At 45.4% G+C, this 20485-nt stretch overlaps 1 long non-coding RNA gene across 1 annotated transcript; it reads left to right on the top strand.

Moving 5' to 3' along the window:
- The first annotated feature begins 14880 nt into the window (after nt 1-14880).
- On the top strand, nt 14881-17607 carry LOC124077447 (uncharacterized). Its single transcript, XR_009224662.1, has 2 exons — nt 14881-16431; nt 16979-17607. It is a non-coding gene; the product is annotated as an uncharacterized LOC124077447 (long non-coding RNA).
- Nucleotides 17608-20485: the final 2878 nt, after the last annotated feature.

The raw sequence follows: 20485 nt of genomic DNA, 5'->3' as shown, positions 1-20485 counted from the left end.
GCAATGTTCTAGATTTTTCCAGTAGGTTTGAGCTTATTGTAGTACACAGCCAACCTTGGCAAGTACCCTTAGGGAAAACCCGACCGCTTGCTTCAGGGCCACCAAATCTCTGCTAAAAGTTCAGTTGATTTCTTTGCCTCCTAGTTGTGTTCTCGTCCTGCCTGCCCAGCATTGATCAACGGTCCTGGGTAAAGTGGGGGCAGAAGTCAGCTTCTCTTTTTGGAATCTTTCCCCTTTGGTTCACATCGGCTTGGCATTTCTGTGCTGCCTTCCAAAATACAACTTGTGGTTTTATCAGAGTTTCCTAGTTGTGTTAGTTGGAAGAACTAGTCCTCCTTCTACCCAACAGTGACAGTTGGCAAGGGATATTTTGTTATTAGAAAATCTATCCATGTAATTCAGTGTATTTATAAAGAAACCAAAAATGACCATTTCAATGGATGTAAAGAAAGCATTTGACAAACTTCAATAGCATTCTCCATCTAAACCTCAGATGACATGTCACTGAGCAGACGATTCTTATCTTACTAACTAGTGACTAGTAAAATCCTGCAGGGTGTCTTCAGTCAGCCTTCTTGAACAGGAAGTCCCAAAGTTAGGTTTTTTTTTTCTTCTTCTTCTTAATTTTAGCTGATAAATGAATTTTATCCAATCATTTTATTATCAAAACACATTTTTAAATTTATTAGGATGATGATTCTTCCCCTTTTGGAGCAATAGGTAAGCACTTCATTTATAAAGCTACTTTAAATACATTGCCTTTAAAATATTTTTATGTCAGATGAACCCAAGACTCATTAAGGCAAAGAAATTAATCCAAAGTCACAGATGAAATGCTGCAAAGCCAGAGGTAGAACCTACTTTCCTTTTTCTTTTTTTTTTTTAGTTCTGATCTAGTGCTGGGCCTTAACCAACTTTGAGGTTCACACAAAACTGTGCAGGGTCCCCTTACTACTGAGTGACATAGTTACTCCTTTATTGTGAAAACTAGTAACTCCTAAGTACTCTAGGAGATCTGTCAAAAATTTTCCTAAGTTTCAACTTCATCTCTTGACCACAACTTGTTTTTCCGACATCATCTCCCCACTCCCATTTTTCAGGAATAGGGACCCCACTGGAGTCACACAGATTACTTTCTATTTTCTGACTCCAGGTTGCATTTTAAAAGCACGGATGCAGGCTGGCATCCCAGCCTTCCCACCTACCCACGGTGGTTCTCTGTTGACCGGCAAACGCTAGTCCTTAGCTCCAGACCTGCCCTCCCATTCCCTGGGATCCTGCCTGGGCTTTGGGAGCCTCCCCTCTCCTTTGCTCTAGTTGTCCATCAGAATCCCTCAACAGAGGGCGCTAGAGGGAAGGAGCAGCCGGGGAGGAGAGGGGGACCTGGAGCTCCCCTCCAGCAATCCGCCCGCCCTCCTGCCTCAAAACTGCTGCAGCAGTTGGTTTGGTTCCCGTTTCCCCCTGTGTCTAGAATTATCGTCTCCTTCTCACAGGAGCACCAGCAGGTCTAGCCAGGGCCCTTCTCAAAGGCCCAGGTTCCAGTGCTGCAGAGGCCCTTGTCCAGTTTTCCAGTTTCCAAGAACCCCCACTTCTCCCCTTGGTCCCCAGGCTCAGGTGTGGAAACAGCGGCTCGCGTCATGGTAGAATCCCCATCTGTCTTTCCCGTTCTCCAACACCTGTCTCCCCCATTTCTTATCATGGCTGTCAATGTGAGTGATATTTTCCTGGACACACACTGATGAGATCTCTAGTAGGTTAATAGGGTGGAACAGGGAGGTAAAAGGAAGATTTGAAACCGTGGTATACCCATGCCATGGTGAGAACTAGTGATGACTTTACTGGCACAAAATGTGACGTGAAGATAAGTCTACCTATTGCAAAAAATTCTTCTGAATTTCCCTTTTCACTTTATTGTCTGCCAGCCCTTGCTAGCAGAGAGGTATTGAAATGTTAAATATTTATGTATCATATAGAGCAAAGTTTATAGTTCCTTAACATTGGGAAGATTTTGTAAGGGGAAAAGAATGTACGTATCCAATTCTTATAGAAGCCCATTGACAGAAAACCAGACCCTTTCCCAGTGCCCCAGAGTGTGATGCAGTAGACGCTAAACCCATTTTGTCCCATTATCCCAGATGTGGAGCTACAAAAATTTAAATTTAATATAGAATATATAATTATGTAATAAGAATAAAGATATAATTATCATATTTAGATTATCAATATACCATATATGTATATATAAGCTCTAGACTATTATTTTCAACCTATTTTAATGTACCTGTGTCAATTATGTTAAAATATTTGCAGAATTGAAAACTTGGACTTAATGGTTTAATAAATTTTATACTAGGGGGGAGAGAGAGAGAGAGAGAGAGAGAGAGAGAGAGAGAGAGAGAGAGAGAGAGAGAATCCAGAGTTCAATGTATGTTATGGGTTCTTGTTTGGGGAAAGAGTCCTCTTTTAAAAATCATACTTTATTTATTTATATATTTTTTAATTTATTTATCATTCAGGGGAGCCCAAAGCTGCCCAGCTCAGAGCTGGCAGCTGGCTCCAAGGTTTAAAGGTGCATTTCTGTAAGGGTCAAGGAAAGCTGGATCACAGAATGAATTGGGAAGAAGGGGATTAATTAACTTAAAACAACAACAACAACAACAACAACCAGGACCATAATATCTTAAGAAACCAGATTCCTAGTCCAAGGGCCCAGAATCTTTAGGCTGCTTCATTGCACCTCACCCCGGGTGGGGTGGGGTGGGGTGGGGTGGGGAGTAATTTGTGAGGCTTAGGTCTCCAGGTTCAAAGTCACTGGAGACCTTCCTGGTGAGGATGGATTGAAGAGGGGGGAGGGACATGTCAGGAATGGCCCTGTGGGTACCCATCTGTGGGAGGAGCCACTTCCTGCTTGGCCCAGAGCGTGGCTCACATTGAGCCCAGTCAGCCAGAGCTGCCTGTAAAAGAGTCAGAGCCCAGCTCATCCTGACGCCTCAGGGACTACCTGGTCCTCACTGGGTCTGACCGGGTGAGTGGTCTTTAGGATAGCAGCAGTACAGCTGAAGGTGGCTGGGTTGGAGGTCCTGGGGAGAAGGGAAGAGGAGGAGAGGTTTTGCTCTGGGTCTGGCACCTCCCAGCCTGGGAATCAGAGTCCCCGTGGCTAGTCTAAAATCTTGACAGTGTCTCAGTGGCCTCTGGCAGTAGGGACAGGAGGGCTCATCCCAGGCCACTTATATCTCATATACACATTTGTCGATGCTCAGGGAGCAAGGCAGATGCACATAAAGAAAATGGTGAGACCCAAAGTCACCAGGAAGGGCCATCCTGTATCTTTTCCTTTACCCTGAATATAATTTCTTCCCTCCCTCCCTTCCTGTCTCCCTTCCTTCCTGGTTACTCTTGTCTTTCTTTTCTCATTCATTTATTCACACATATATTATTCATATAGCAAAACTTATTTGTAAAACTTTTACTACTTACTGTGTGTTTTTCTAGACATTGGAATATAGAAGTGTACAAAAGAGTGGGTTTATGTAATGTAGTTCTACTTTATTGGGCACTCTGTCTGATAAGAACTGTGCCGTATCCTTTATGTTTTATTAGTTTGTTATAGTTATGCACAATAGTGGGCTCATTTTGATGTGATCATGCACACATGTGATATAATTCGCTCTCTTTCAGTTCAGAGTACTTCCTCTCCCTCCCCACCTCCCTCCCTGTTCCCTGCTCTACTCCACTGGTCTTCCTTCTGTGGGTTTATAGCTTTTTACAACTGGTGCTTTACAGGGTACAGAAAGGTGGGATCCACTGTGGTGTATTCATAGATGTGCATAGCACAACGTGGCCAGTTCACTCCACAGTTCCTCCTGGTCTGCCCCTCCTCCTTCCCCCTCAACCCCCTTTCTCTGTTTCATCAGTTTTCTATTTTCATGGGGTCCTCCCCATTTCCCCTCTTGTTTTGGTTGAGTTTTCGCCTATGAGAGAAAACAGTTGGCCCTAGACTTTCTGTCTGGCTTATTTCTCTAAGCAGGACGGTCTCCAGTTCCATCCATTTACCAGCAAATGCCATAATCTCCTTCTCCTTTGGAAGGACCCCAAGGCCCCAGGCCCAACATTAGGAAAACTAACCCCTGTGCCCTGAAGCTGCAAGATGTTCCATATAGATAACCCCGGAAGGGCCAAACTTGAGCAAACAGGGTAAAAACAGGAACTAAAAGGACAGGATGCAATTTTATGGTTTTTCTGAGAACTAAAGTGGAAAAACAAGTTTACCCCCCTAGGTGACTCAACTGCTGAATTCAGAGGGACCAATAGGAAGGCTGTTGCTGTGCTAAGCTAAGACCTAACCCACCTGTTCCCTATAAAAGATCTATACCCCAAAGCCCGGTGTGCCAGTTCACCGAAGCTCCGGCTGAGGTTTTGCTGTGCACCCGCAGGCGCCTGTGTGAGAATAAACGCCTCCTGCTTTTTGCAGCCAGTGTCTCGTGTGGTTCATTCCGGGTTTGGGATCTGTGGATATTTCATTGTGGAGGCCCCACCGAGATCCAAGATCCCGGTTCCGGTTCCGATCCCGGTCCCTATCCGGAGGACACCCGACATCACTGGGAGGTAAGCTGGCCAGCTCAAACTGACTGTCTTGTTGTCCTGTTGGTTATCTGTTCTTTGTTCCGCGCAGCGTCTGTAAGACTATATGATCCTAGGCATAGTCATTTAGTATTCTGAGTATTCTGAGGCAGTTCTGTCATTTAGTATTCTGAGGCAGCTTGAGAAGGAGTTGACGAACTCGGACTTCTCCCCTGCCACCCTGGGAGACGTCCCAGGGATCAGAAGGGTCCATTTCTTTGGGGCCCCCGGTGTTTCCGAGGGTTACACCATTTTTGTAGGCGACAAAGAAGTACAAACTTCTCCCAGGCCATCTGATTTGTTCGGTTTCCACCGAAGCCGCGCAGCGATCTCACTGTTTGGTTTCGTTTTTGTGTCATTGTGTCTGTCTCTCTATTTCCTCTCTGAGAATAACATGGGACAATCACTAACAACCCCTTTGAGCCTAACTCTAGATCATTGGCAAGACGTTCAAGATCGGGCAGACAACCTGTCCGTGGCAGTCAAAAAGAAAAAAATGGGTAACACTCTGTACCACGGAGTGGCCAATATTGGCCCACCCTCGAAGTTAAATGGCCCCCAGGAGAGTCCCTCCATCTCTCTCTCTAATTTGCAAAGTCAGAGATTGTCTTTCAGCCGGGGCCGCATGGCCATCCAGATCATGGCTTTTAACCTTTCAGGACCTCTGCGAATCCCCTCCTGCATGGGTGGGATCCACGCAGTCCGCCGGGAGGATTCCACCCGGCGGTATGGCGGATCTGTCCCGTCCCTGTTCCTCCCGGCCCCTCCACCCCAGGAAGCGAACGGGTCTTCCTGGAGTCGGGCTGCTTGGAAATGCAGCCCAAGGCGGATGATAAATTCTATCTAAGGCTGAATACTGAGACTAGGGAAGCAATGTTTTCTTCCCCCCCCATAACCGGCTTGAGTGCAAATAGAGATGCCTGCTGGGGATTTAACAACTTTGACATCTCTGTTGGCAACAGGTCCACCTTGGCCCCTGGAGCCCTACCTCCACTAGTTTGTTCTGCATGCCAGTGTGGCCAGCTCACAAGGCCATGGCGAACTTGCGGTTTTTCTGTTCCTGCTTATCCGTCTGAGACATATGTATCCCACGGGAATGCCTTGACCTTTTCTGGTCTGATGGACTTATTGTTAAGGGAGGTTTCGGTACCTGACAATAATAGATGTTGAAACTAAATTTCTCCCCCCTCCCTCCTGCTTTTGGGTAGTTTTCCACTTCTGCTGCTTGGGGTATAAAAAAAGGTGTGTTAGCAATAAAGATTATTGACTCCTGGATGAAGAACCTTGGTGTCCTGTGTGTCTTTTAACCTCGCCGTCCCTCGCCGGACTCGGCTCCCTTGGCCGGACGCGGCAATTGGAGGCTCCCACTGAGATCCGGAAAGCAGGGGTAAGCGGACGGGGCTCACCTTCTAAGAAAGAAGGGGGAGGATTGGTTTAAAGATATTTTAAAGAGACAGGGTACGTACCATGGGTAACTCAACAGCGAAGGTTCGTCTGGCCAACGAACTGAAAGAGCTGTTAAATACACAAGGAACAGGAATAAAAACTAAGACTGCAACCGAATTCGTTGAAATTATTGCCCAGGCTTGTCCTTGGTTTCTGACAGGAGGATTTCTTAATAATAGTGACTGGGACCTGGTGAGGCATGACCTTCAGAAATTATTGAGGGACCGGGGCTCGGACAGTGTCCCAGTTGCCACCTTTTCCTTATGGAGGTTGGTAAAGGATGCTTTATTAACAGATAAAGTAAAGATCAAGGATCAGCTTGCTGAATGTGAACAGGCCCTTAATCAGGTGCAGGAAGAGCAAATGGCAGAATCCTTAAAGGATGAGGGTCCTCTTGAGGACTCGGGCTCGGAGGGTAGGAAACGCCTCCAGATTTCTAAGCCCAAAAAGGATCCTGAGGACCTCAGTTCTCTCTCTGAGGAAGAGGAGGGATTAGAAAGGGAGATAGAGGAACTAGAACATAGCCTTAAAAGGGCAAATGTGAGGGTGCCTAGGGCCCCCTCAATTGCCGCACCTCCCCCCTATAATCCTGATTGGAATGAGGACGCCCCTACTAGACGGGCGGGGGTCCACTGGGGTTCTAGAGCGGCTCAGGTTTTTCCAATGATTGAAAACGCCGATGCTGATGGACAGCCGGCCAGAGCCCATGTCCCCCTAGCCTTCAAGGACATAAAACAGCTTAAGGAGGCGGTCATTAATTATGGACCTCATGCCCCTTTCACATTGACCCTCTTCGAGTCCTTCTCAGCCAGTCAACTGATACCTAATGATTGGCAGCAACTTTGCAGGGCTGTGTTATCTGGAGGGGATTTCTTATTGTGGAAAAGTGAATATCATGAAAGGTGCCGCGAGCTGGCTCAGATTAACCTGAATGCGGGCCATCAACGGCGAAATGCTGAAATGTTGACAGGAACTGGGCAGTATGCCACCATAGGCCAACAAATTAATTACGACCCAGGTGTTTATGCTCAAATAGCCTCAGCTGCAGTTCATGCCTGGAAAGCCCTGCCCATTTCTAAGACTGAAGCAAAAATTTCCAAGATCTCTCAAGGACCCTCTGAACCTTATTCAGACTTTATAGCCCGCCTAATGCAGGCTGCTGGAAAAATATTCCCTAATCTGGAACAGGCTATGCCACTTATTAGACAACTGGCATATGAAAACGCTAACACTTACTGCCAAAATGCTATTAAGTCCTCCCGGGCCAAAAGTACAGATGACATGATTCGAGCATGCAAAGATATAGATGGGCCTCATATTACTGGTCAGGTTTTGGCTGCTGCCCTTAAGACTGGAATGCAAAAAGCTGATAACAGGGGAACCCGCTCTAAGGGGTGTTTTAAGTGTGGGAAAGAGGGACATATAAAGAGAAACTGCCCGGAAAGGAGCGAGGGTGCTGGCAGAGGGATGCCTGGACTTTGTCCTAGATGTCATAAAGGAAATCATTGGAGCAGTGAGTGCAGGTCAAAATTTGACATCCAGGGTAACCCAATACCATCGGGAAACGGGAGCAGGGGCCCGCCCCGGGCCCCGGAAGCCAAAGTGTACGGGGCAGTGCAGGGACAGAACAGTGCCCCAGGGAGTGGGCGTCTCCGCCGCCTCCCACTGACCAACCCCTTTCTATCTGGGAACTCCCCAGGGGAACACCAGGAAGCGCAGGACTGGACCTCAGTTCCACCTCCCGAGCGGTATTAACTCCCCAAATGGGACCTCAGACGCTGCCTACTGGGGTTTTTGGACCCCTGCCAGAGAGGACGGTGGGACTAGTGTTGGGACGAGGTAGCGCAACTCAGTGGGGCTTGAAGATTCTTACGGGGGTTGTTGATGCTGATTATCAGGGAGAGATAAAGATAGTAGTAGAAGCTACCCAAGGAATTGTTATTCTTCCCCCCGGGGAGCGTATAGCTCAATTGCTGCTGCTACCCTTAGCTTCCATTCCTGGGCACGCCCTCCGTGGGTCCCGGGGCGACGGCAGCTTTGGCTTCACTGGAACTCCCCAGGCCTTTTGGGTAGCTCATTTGGATTCGCGTCCCAACCTGACCATTGAGATACAGGACAAGGCTTTCAAGAGAATACTAGATACGGGGGCGGATGTCTCTGTCATTTCTGAAAAACAATGGCCACCTGCCTGGCCCCTCCAGAGTCCCTCGGCCATATTACAGGGGATAGGACAGACCCGACCAAAAAGAAGTGCCTCCTTTTTAAAATGGAGAGATGGCGAAGGACATAGTGGCCATTTCCAGCCCTATGTGGTGACTGGACTCCCCACGAACCTTTGGGGGAGGGACTTGCTTCATCAAATGGGGGCTATTCTCACTACCCAGACTTTGAAAGAAAATAATAACTTTGTTAATGATGTAATGCTAGACATGGGATGGATCCCTGGAAGGGGACTAGGAAAGAGACATGAGGGCAAAATATCACCCATGGATCCAGCAGAACAGGTTACCCGGCTGGGAAGAGACCGGAGAGGACTGGGAAATTTATCCTAGGGGCCACTGAAGTGCGGCCACCTCCACTGTCCATTACTTGGTTATCAGATGACCCTGTGTGGGTAGAACAGTGGCCCCTAACTAAGGACAAATTACAGGCCGCTTCCCTATTAGTTCAAGACCAGCTTAAGTTAGGACATGTGGTGCCCTCTACCTCCCCTTGGAATACCCCTATTTTTGTTATACAAAAGGGGTCTGGGAAGTGGAGACTTCTTCAGGACCTACGAGCTATTAATAAAACTATGCAACCCATGGGACCCTTACAACCAGGGCTACCCTTTCCTACTGCGATCCCAAAGGATTGGCATCTTATTGTCATAGATTTAAAAGATTGTTTCTTTTCTATCCCCTTAGACCCACGAGACCGAAAGCGTTTCGCTTTTTCCTTGCCTTCCACAAACTTTAGGGAACCTTACCAACGGTATAAATGGACTGTCCTACCTCAAGGGATGACTAATAGTCCTACAATGTGCCAATATTTTGTAGCTGAGGTTTTGCGACCCTTTCGACAGCAGTTCCCACAGCTCTACCTCATTCATTATATGGATGACATCTTACTGGCAGGGCCCAAGAAAGAAAGGCTTCTTCAATCTTATGAAGTCCTCCAATCCCTTCTAAAAGGGGCAGGGCTGGTCATAGCACCCGAAAAGGTGCAGTTTCAACACCCTTACAATTATTTGGGATACATCATTAATAACATAGGAATCTTTCCCCAGAGACCCCAGTTCCAGATAAATCAGCTCAAAACTTTACATCAGTGGCAGACATTCCTCGGAGAAATACAGTGGCTGCGCCCATCCTTTCATATTCCAACTGGAGAGCTCAAACCCCTGTATGACCTCTTGCGAGGAGATCCTTCTCCTACGTCGTGTAGAGTACCTACACCAGAAGCCTTACGAGCACTGAGGCTAATAGAAGAGGCTCTGCAGGACATGCAGATTACGCAGATAGATTATTCTCTGCCCTTGTCATTTATAGTTGTACCTTCTAAAATTACTCCCACAGGAGTGTTCTGGCAAACGGGTCCCATTTATTGGGTCCACTTGCCAGCTTCTAACCCCCGGGTATTGACTCCCTTTTATGAGCTAGTTATTAACTTAATTTGGAAGGCTAAATATTTGGGTGATGCATTGTTTGGAAAAACCTTTGACATACTTATTCAACCTTACACTCAAGATATGATACACAAGTTACAACAAGAACATGACCTTTGGTGTCTTTTCCTGTGCAGCTTCAAGGGTCAGATTGATAATCACTTCCCTAAACATAGACTTTTGGAGGGCTTTAAAAGGTGTCCCATTATCTTCCCAAAGATTATGAAAAGGGAACCTATTCCAAAGGCCCAAACTGTATATACAGATGGGGCCAAAAATGGATTTGCTGTCGTTTTTGATGGATCTCAAATTCTCCGACAACCTGTGTCAGGCCAGTCGGCCCAAAAGGCAGAAGTTGAAGCTTTAATCATAGCTCTCAAAGTCTATAGTTCTATTCCTCTTAATGTGTATACTGACAGCTTGTATGTAGCCAATCTGGCTCTAGTCATAGAAACAGCATCATATATTGGAAAGCAATCCACCATCACAGAACAACTACAGGTAGTACAGCTTCTCATTTGGGCTAGACGAGATCCTCTATACATTGGCCACATCCGAAGCCATTCAGGGCTCCCTGGACCTTTGTCAGAGGGCAACGCAAAAGCAGACGCTGCTACTCATGCTGTTGGCCTTTCCTGTGTGACCACCGAATATGATAAGGCCTTACAATTCCATAACAAATTTCATTTAAATGCACAGTCTTTACGCTTCCACACAGGATGTTCACGAGACCAAGCTTTACAGATTGTCTCATTATGTCCAACCTGTGCACCATTTATTCATTCTCCTTCCCTTGGAGTTAATCCAAGAGGACTACAACCTAATGATGTCTGGCAAACTGATGTTACACACTTCCCTAGCTTTGGTAAGCTCTCCTTTATACATGTTTCCACTGACACATATTCTGGCTTCATTTTTGCCACCTTACATACTGGAGAGAAGGCTAAGGATGTAATCAGTCATCTTCTAAAAGCCTTTTCCTCCATGGGCACCCCACGATGCCTCAAAACTGATAATGGTCCCGCATATGTAAGTCAGGCGGTTCAACGGTTTTGCACCCAATGGGAAATTAATCATAAGACTGGAATCCCTTATAATCCACAGGGACAAGCTATCGTGGAACGAGCCCATCAACATTTAAAAACTTATTTACAAAAAACAAAAGAGGGGGAGATATACCGGAATTGTCAGGGACCACAAGCACTTCTAAGCATAACCTTATTTACTTTAAATTTTTTACTCACTGACACTGGAGGGCGCACGGCTGCACAACGCCACTTTTCCCCTCCCACTGTACAAGATGCTCAAATAAGGTGGAAAGATTTATCCACTGGAAAGTGGCAACCCCCGGCTCCACTCTTAGCTAGAGTGAGGGGAGCTGTATGTGTTTTTCCCCCAGGAACTGAGAAGCCCATTTGGATCCCGGAGCGCTGCACCAGACCGGTGAATGAAAATTCAAGACAAAATGAAGTTCCCAAGATGGCTGATCCTGCCGTTGTTGTTCTCACCCCTTCAAGTGAGTGCCGAGACACACCTCATGAGCTGGACCCCTCTTGTGGCATTCCTTCTGGACAGGTTTGCTGAAGGAGGGCTTGACCCCCCACCTGGGAATATTCATGAATATCTTTTTGGAGCCCCTTGTGAGTGTAAGGGAGGGCCCCAGCACTCGGCCCCCTCTGGTTATATCCAGAGCATTGATTGTGGGACTAAAGTAGCCTACATGGCGGCTGAACTCAATGAAAACATCGGAGGATTTAAACAACCAAAATGGGTATGTGTTAATAAGCCCGGACTTGTTGTCCCTAATCCGACCAAGACTCTTGGAAGCTGTTCCGCCACTTGTCATTACACCCCGGCAATGCACATCTCCTGTTATACATCGGCCTCAATTTGTGTTAATAATCAAGGAAAACAGTATTTTGAGGCCATCCTAACTAACACTCGTGGAGAATGGGGGACCACTTATAATTATATTCCTTTTCTTGGTGACCGGGGAGGGGAAGGCATCACGACTCGGTTAACGGAGGCGGGATGTGAGGGCGTCGTGGGTAAACCTTCCTGCTGGCCCATGCAGGCCCCTATCGGAATCTCTGACGGAGGGGGACCCACTGATGCTATCAAACACCTTCAGGTGATTAAGCTTTTAAAGCCGGAGATCCCTAAGCCTACATACCACCCCTTGATATTGCCCAAATCCCAGTTTCCTGATTTAGATGCCAATACATTAGATATCCTAGAAACCACCTTTTCTTTACTTAACAGTTCCAACCCTACCCTTGCTGGTGATTGCTGGCTCTGCATGACGGCAGGTGCAGTCATGCCATTGGCGGTTCCCATCAATTATACCATTGATGATGACAACACATGTCAATCTGGGCTGCCCTTTAAGGTGCAGCCTCTAGGTGGTTTTATGTCATGCCTTCTAGGCATGATGCAAAATAATACCTATGATGTTGATGTTGGAGTCTCTTCCTTTGGAAACTGCTCATTAATAAAGAATTACTCCTCACCTACTCCACCCATTTGTCCCCCTAATGGTACAGTCTTTATGTGTGGTGGAAATTTAGCTTTTCCCAGGCTCCCAACAAATTGGACTGGTGGTTGCGTTCTGGCATTACTGCTTCCTGATATCACGATTATCTCAGGAGATGAACCCCTACCCATTCCTAGCCTAGACATCTTAGTTAGAAGACACAAGAGAGCTGTGCAGGCCTTACCACTCCTTGTTGGCCTTGGAATAACCGCTGCTGTGGGTACAGGCACGGCAGGATTGGGTACGGCTATACATTCTTACCGCCGCCTATCTCAACAGCTTATAGATGATGTGCAAACCCTGTCGGGAACCATTAAAGACTTACAAGACCAGATAGACTCCCTAGCAGAAGTAGTTCTTCAGAACAGGCGGGGTTTAGACTTGCTTACTGCCAATCAAGGGGGAATTTGTTTAGCCCTTGGGGAGAGGTGCTGTTTTTATGCTAACAAATCTGGCATAGTTCGCACAAAAATTAAACAACTCCAAGAAGACCTAGAAAAAAGGAGGAGGGAATTATTTGAGAACCCTCTCTGGACTGGACTTAATGGATTTTTGCCTTATCTTCTTCCCTTATTGGGACCATTGTTAGGCCTCCTTCTAGTAGTGGCAATAGGACCCTGCATTGTAAATAAGATAGTACAATTCATTAAGGATCAAATTAATATCTTAGCCTCTAAGCCAATACAGGTTCACTATCAACGCTTGAAGATGGATGATCGCCTCTCTGAGATATACTTCAGACCTATCCGAAGATGAGTGTCCTCCTTAAAAGAAGAACTCCTGCCATATATTTTCTCTATGCATACCTCTCCCTCTTGCCTTCCTGTATTAGGATCTTTGCTGTCTAATCTCTCGGTCCAATCACATCTGCCATTCGGCGGTGACGGTCGTGGGTCCCGTAGGTGGAGACGGTTAAGCGTTCACCGCAATAATGTCTTGATAGGTCATAACACCTTGAGCTGATCTTGTAGTACCCAGTGACGGGCAACTTTCACGCTTGCTGTGCGACCTAAGACAGGGAATCGGGGCCTTCCCAGAGACGGGTAAGCATCGCAAGGGCTGTGAACGACCTAAGACAGGGGCTACTTGATTCCCACTGGCATGCAAAAAACAAAAGAGGGGGACTTGTTGGCAACAGGTCCACCTTGGCCCCTGGAGCCCTACCTCCACTAGTTTGTTCTGCATGCCAGTGTGGCCAGCTCACAAGGCCATGGCGAACTTGCGGTTTTTCTGTTCCTGCTTATCCGTCTGAGACATATGTATCCCACGGGAATGCCTTGACCTTTTCTGGTCTGATGGACTTATTGTTAAGGGAGGTTTCGGTACCTGACAATAATAGATGTTGAAACTAAATTTCTCCCCCCTCCCTCCTGCTTTTGGGTAGTTTTCCACTTCTGCTGCTTGGGGTATAAAAAAAGGTGTGTTAGCAATAAAGATTATTGACTCCTGGATGAAGAACCTTGGTGTCCTGTGTGTCTTTTAACCTCGCCGTCCCTCGCCGGACTCGGCTCCCTTGGCCGGACGCGGCAATCTCGCTTTGACTTTTCTCAAAGCCCTGTCCTCATTATTAAATTAATGTTAATTGGCTTTAGAGATGGGAACCAAATTTTCAGTCACAAATTTTGACACTCTCAAGGGGACTTTTAAGGAGTTCCCACTCTGCTTTCTTGGGGAAGCCTAGCACTCGAAACAACTGCAAGCAGAGGATGGACTTTTTGGGAGCTGGCTACTAACAAGTTAAAAAAAAAAAAATACCTAAACTAGAGGAACTGATCCTGTGGGTGAAAGATAGGATTAAGGGACTCCCAGCAGCTGCCAGAGCCATTTAGCTCTGGGGAGTTCCCTGGGTCCTTATCTACATCTTAAGGATCTGTTTACTTAACCTCTGTTTACTTAAAAAAAAGGGACACTGAATGCAGTAAAGCCAGTCACACTGAGACCCTTGATTTTACACCTATAGTTGCCCCTACGTGAAAACATCTGGTCCACTCATAAGAAAATCTATGGTGCCACTGATGGGAGTCATAATTAAATGAAAGTTCAAAACCTGGAGAGATAGTTTCTTATCTGGTTGTCTAATTGTTTCTTAGGGATAATCTAGGTTAAATATGTGTCTAAAAAATAAATAATAATAATTTTTATTGTAACAATCTGGTATCTGAATGGGTTTCTAAAGCATTGCACTATCTTGCAGTTAAAAGTTGGGTTTAAACAATTGTTTAGTTTGATTTCAGATAGTTCATGCTAGAAAACTTAAATACTTGGGATAAAAAATTTTAAAAGTTTCAATTTTGAACTGGGTAGCCTGAAAAAAAAAAAATTAAAAATAGATCCAAATATCTTTAATTCACGTGATTCAAACGGTTCAATTTAGATTGGGTAAACAGATAAAAGTAAAGATGTCCTCAAAATTAAGCTTATAAGTTTCTCTAGGTGTTCAAAAAGGCCCTAATAAAATGTTAACTCTGCTTAAATTTAAAAGTTTACAAGTATTGTTTCAAAATGTGAACAAAAGGAGGTTTATGTAATTATGGTGTTATTAATGTGTTCATATCTTCCAGGTATACAAGTCTGTAAGGTAAAAGCTTCAAAAGAACATTATATCAAGCTGGTGTTCTAAAGTTGTATGGTAATTTTAGGCTTAAAAAAAAATGTTAAAAATTCAATTATATCATTTGTGTTCTATAACTGAACTTGTTATCAATAAGATATGTACAGTTCCATGTTACTTTCTACTCTAAGATACAATTTATGTATTTTTAAGTTAATAAGAGCCTAATCTGTGTGAAGGTTTAATTGCAAAACACAAAAGGACATTACTACTTTTCTACAAGAAGTTAAAAGCTTTCAGCCTTTAATTCATATTTTAGGTGTGATATTATGTTGTGTTAGCTAATGTTCATGTAAACTTGAACAACAATTTATGTAAACTTTGTAAAATGATCAGCTTCAGAACTATAGTACTTGAGATTTATAAAGAGCCCTGCCTTACTTGAGATAAGGCTCTGTCCCATCTCACTACATGTGAAAATGGCTATAAAAAAAGGTAAGCCAGATTTCAGTACAGTTAAAGTTGTGTCCAAAAGTAGGTTTTTGCCAAGATTACTAGGATCTCAAACAGAAAATTATGATGTATAACCCTGCCAGAATTCAAGGTAGCTATTATATAAGCTAAATATGTTTTTACCCTAGTTAGTTTTGTTTTGTAGTTTGCTTATAGATGGTTTAAGGATTGCCTATTAATATTCTAAAGAGGTATTGCTTTAAGAACACAACCTGGGTCAACATAAGATAAAGAGTTATCACCTACAGGATAGAGAGATAGACATTAAAGCCCAGTGCTCTTAATATAAGGCTGTTAACTTATTTGCTGGATGTTTAAGATCAAGTTTTTAAAATTAGTTAAATTAAAAGGGCCAAGAAAACCAATATCTGGCTCTTGCCCTCTGAGTCAGTCTGAATCAGGGAATAGGGGACTTCTCCAAAGGGCTCAGCAACTCTAGGCCACATAACCTCCTGAGCAGGGAGATTAATGAGACCAGTGGAGGACAGAAAGCCAAATGGTGCATTTGCTGTAAAGAGGAGGGTCATTAAAAAAGGGAGACATCCCTGATGCTTCTGAGGAAAGCCATATGGTCAAACAAGGCCTGGACCCATCCTAGCGCAAATGGCACTAGCAGAACTGAAAAGCTGCTATGAAGTTCCCGAGGACTCCCAGGATAACTCAGCTGACTGTAAACAATAGGTAGAAACAAAAGTCAGTTTGACTTGCTTCATCTTAAACACTTAGCAAAGACAGTCAAAGCCAAAGCACAGCTGTTCCTAGACATCTTAAATGATAATAATAATTAAATGTAACTTCCATAAATAAATAGACTGGAGGCTACAAGAGAGATTCTTAGACAGAAATGCCTGATAACTGTCAAAGGAACTACTAAAATAGTTTTAGTCTAAGGCTTTTATTTCTAGACAACACAGGTAGACTTGATGTTTGCTAATATGGTTATCCAGCCCTAAGTAGCAGAATTAAAGATTTCTCTATTAGACACAGAGAAAAAACAAAAGGCTCTTTTGGAAGCTCGCAAAAATGTGCCAGGGGACGACGGGCGCCCCACCCAACTCACAAATTTGATTAACGAAGCTTTTCCTTTAACCCGGCCAAACTGGGACTATGCGACTGAAGCAGGTGAGAACCACCTACATCTCTATCACCAGTTACTCATAGCGGGTCTCCATGGAGCAGGGGGGTCTCCATGGAGCAGGGCGACGGCCCACCAATTTGGCTCAGGTAAGACAGACTATCCAGGGGTCAGAGGAAACTCCGACAGCCTTCTTAGAGAAATTAAAAGAGGCTTATCGGAGGTTTACTCCCTTTGATCCTGATAATGAGGACCAAAAAGAAAACATTTAATGGGCCTGCCTTCGTCTCCCAGGTAAGTCAGGCGGTAGCCAATACATTGAAAATTAATTAAAAATTACATTATGGTTATAGACCCCAAAGTTCAGGACAGGTAAAAAAGATAAATAGAACCATTAAGGAGACTTTAACTAAATTGACACTTGAAACTGGCACTAGAGACTGGGTACAACTCCTACCTTTAGCCTTGTATGGGGCCCAAAACACCCCAGGCCCACATGGACTAACCCCATTTAAAATCCTGTACGGTGCCCCACCTCCCGCTATTAACTTTTATAAAACTAAAACCTATGCCTCCCTCACCCCATCTATGCAGACTCATTTGCATGCTTTGCAATTGGTCCAGAACGAGGTCTGGAAGCCTCTAGCCGCAGCATACAAAGAGGAACTTAAAACCCCCTTGCTGCCACATCCCTTCAAGGTCGGAGATACCGTCTGGGTACGCAGGCACCAGAGCAGGAACCTCGAACCGCGGTGGAAAGGACCCTACACTATCCTGCTGACCACTCCTACTGCACTCAAAGTGGACAGCATCGCTGCTTAGATCCATGCTTCCCACGTAAAGACTGCACATCCACAGGAGTCCGCAGACACCTCTCCGGATCCAGAATGGAAGTTGCAACGTACCCAAAATCCGCTAAAGATAAGACTCACTCGCTGTTAATTTTTCTTGCTTTGTGCTGTGTCTTCCCCATATCAGTTAACCCCAACCAATCTGTGAGCCAGACATGACAAGTATTATCGGGGACAAGAAATATAATTTAAAAAAAAAAAAAACAAAACAGGATCCCCCACTTTCTGCCGACTCTTGCAGGAGCCTGAAATGGTACGGGGCAGGGCCATGTACCGCATTTGCCTGCAACCCCTTAAACATTACCTTTACTCAGGCAGGCAAAGCATCAAAAGATTGGATAAAAAAAAAAAAAACAATGGGGCCTGAGAGTATATCATAAAACTGCCTATGACCCTGGGGTCCTATTCAAAATTAGATTAATAATAAATACCAACCCCCAACCAGTATGCTGAGCCGTCAGCTGAAATAATGCTGGAATCCGAGCAGATGGGTCAATGGATATAAGATTATATCCATGATATAAAAAAAGGGGGGAATGAAGGACCCCAAGGCCCCAGGCCCAACATTAGGAAAACTAACCCCTGTGCCCTGAAGCTGCAAGATGTTCCATATAGATAACCCCGGAAGGGCCAAACTTGAGCAAACAGGGTAAAAACAGGAACTAAAAGGACAGGATGCAATTTTATGGTTTTTCTGAGAACTAAAGTGGAAAAACAAGTTTACCCCCCTAGGTGACTCAACTGCTGAATTCAGAGGGACCAATAGGAAGGCTGTTGCTGTGCTAAGCTAAGACCTAACCCACCTGTTCCCTATAAAAGATCCATACCCCAAAGCCCGGTGTGCCAGTTCACCGAAGCTCCGGCTGAGGTTTTGCTGTGCACCCGCAGGCGCCTGTGTGAGAATAAACGCCTCCTGCTTTTTGCAGCCAGTGTCTCGTGTGGTTCATTCCGGGTTTGGGATCTGTGGATATTTCACTTTATGGCTGAGTCAGCTCCCTTGTGTATGCATACCACACTTTCTTGACCCAGTCATCTGATGGTGGGCATCTGGGCTGGTTCCATGACTTGAAGATCTGTACCACGTCTTAGGGATATAAAAAAATGACAAGACAGAGGCTTTGGGGCTGGGGCTCAGTGGTAGAGCACTTGCCTGGCATGTGTGAGGCCCTGGGTTCGATTCTCAGCACCGCATATAGATAAATAAATAAAAAATAAAGGTTCATCAACATCTACATTTTTTAAAAAAAAAGATAGAAGCTTTAATGAGAGAGAGAGAGAGAGAGAGAGAGAGAGAGAGAGAGAGAGAGAATGAGAGAATGTGTGTGTAGGTGTGTAGTTTTGATTGGCTCAAGATACTAGGAACCCGGTGGGAGCTTCCAAAGGAGGAGTCAGTGGTTGCAGATTCCCAAGTTTATAAAACATCTGGATTGGGTTTTGGGGTGACTGAGCTCCCACCAAGATGTCCTGCCAGCAAACCCAGCAGCCATGCCAGCCTCCTCTTAAAGGGCCCACCACCAAATGTCCCCCAAAGTGTCCACCCAAGACACCCTGCTCTGGTCCCTTCCTGCAGTGGCCTCAGCTCCAGGGCTGCTGTGGCCTCCGTTGGCTTTGATGCCAGAGCTCTAGCTACTGCTGTTGCCTCTGGGCTGCCGCCTGCCTGGGACCTGAGCGTCAGCTGAACAACCCACAGGCCAAAGGCCTGCGCCAGTCTTGGGCCAGTCTCTGTGCCTTCACCCCTTCACGAGCTCCTGACTGCAGCACATGCTACACCAGGCCTGTGTCAGGAGTGGCCATTGGCACAGCCACTTGGGCTGGCTCCACACTTGCCTTCCTGATGTCTGGAGGTGACTGTGTAAAACAGCTGCTTTACCTCAGTAACCCTGTTGAGATCTCCTTGATCCTGTGACACCTTTTGTTTGTTTTCGGTTTGTCTTTCCACCATCACTTACCAAGTCCTATTCCTCTCTGAACGGATCCCTAGGTTTCTAACTTTGGCTGAACGGGAGAAAAATCAATCTGTCAAACATTAAGGAATTAATTTTTAAAAATACATCTATGTCACGTTCCACACAACTAGAACACTCAGGGTCACTCCAGGGGGACTGGGCTGCAAGAAATAATCACACAAGAGACAGAGAGACCTTTTTCTTTGAGGTCCTGTGACAGCTCCTCTGACCTTAAGGGTCTGCAGAGAGAGAGAGAGAGAGAGAGAGAGAGAGAGAGAGAGAGAGTTGAACCCTTTTATTGAGGAGAAGCCATTCAAATGAGGCAAGGGGTCAGGTTTCAGGGGGCTGAGTCTAGTTTTCTGATGTCTGCTGTCAGCAGGTTCACGACATCTAGAAAGGCCACACCCAAGGGCAGAGCAAGAGAAGGGGACACACAAAGGGAGTTTCCACAGAACATTCTATCCCAAACAGGGCAAGGGGTAATATCACAAAGGAATTGAGTGTAGCTCAACCCCATGGGGTACATGCCTACATCTGAAGACACTCCCTCAACTTCCTGGACTGGGACAACGTCCAGGTCACTACGAAATACAGTGACCGGTCAAAGCCTCTTGCTTCAGGATGGAAGGTGCGAATCATTCAGAGTGGCTCCCCACACATCTGTGCTTTGATTTAATAGACCTAAAATGTGAATGCACTGTTGAGACAAACGAAGTAGGTGTATAATGGTGTATCAAGGAGAATCCTATTGCAAAAATGTATTGAAAATGTTCCTTTAATAATCAACTTTAGGTAACTTTGACACAAATGTCAGTTTTTATAAAAAGGTTATAAAGTTGGACAATGTTTAATAAATCCCATTTAAGTCAAATTTTGGATTAATCTATAAATTTGTGCTCAGTTTTTGCTGCTAAGTTAGTTCTTACTTAAGAACTTGTGCAAAGGAATGCTCTAATTTCCTGGACTTCAGAGGAGAGGAACAGAGCCACCTATTCGGATTCTTAGTGCCTTCTTATGCTCAGGAAAAACTAATTCCACTAAGCCTTGCTGACATCCACACATTAAAACAGGTCTGCAGGACCCAGGAGAGGATGCCACAGGATCTGCACTGTCCTCTGCACTCTATAATGTTGGGACAGGATGTCTCGCAGACCAGCTCCACCAGCTCCCAGAAGGTGAGGGATGGGACGTGATGAACTACTAGTCAATCTCAGGACCCATCCTTGCTGGGCCACCAGAATGCTCACCGAGATAAGGCCTAAGAAACACGGCGAGGTCTTAAGGGGATTCCTCGTACCACTTGA

The sequence above is a fragment of the Marmota monax genome, unplaced genomic scaffold, assembly GCF_021218885.2.
Source record: "Marmota monax isolate L192 unplaced genomic scaffold, Marmota_monax_Labrador192_F-V1.1 WCK01_AAM20220418_F8-fsc00108, whole genome shotgun sequence".
Lineage (NCBI taxonomy): Eukaryota > Metazoa > Chordata > Mammalia > Rodentia > Sciuridae > Marmota > Marmota monax.
This window is presented reverse-complemented; position numbering and strand designations above follow the sequence as displayed.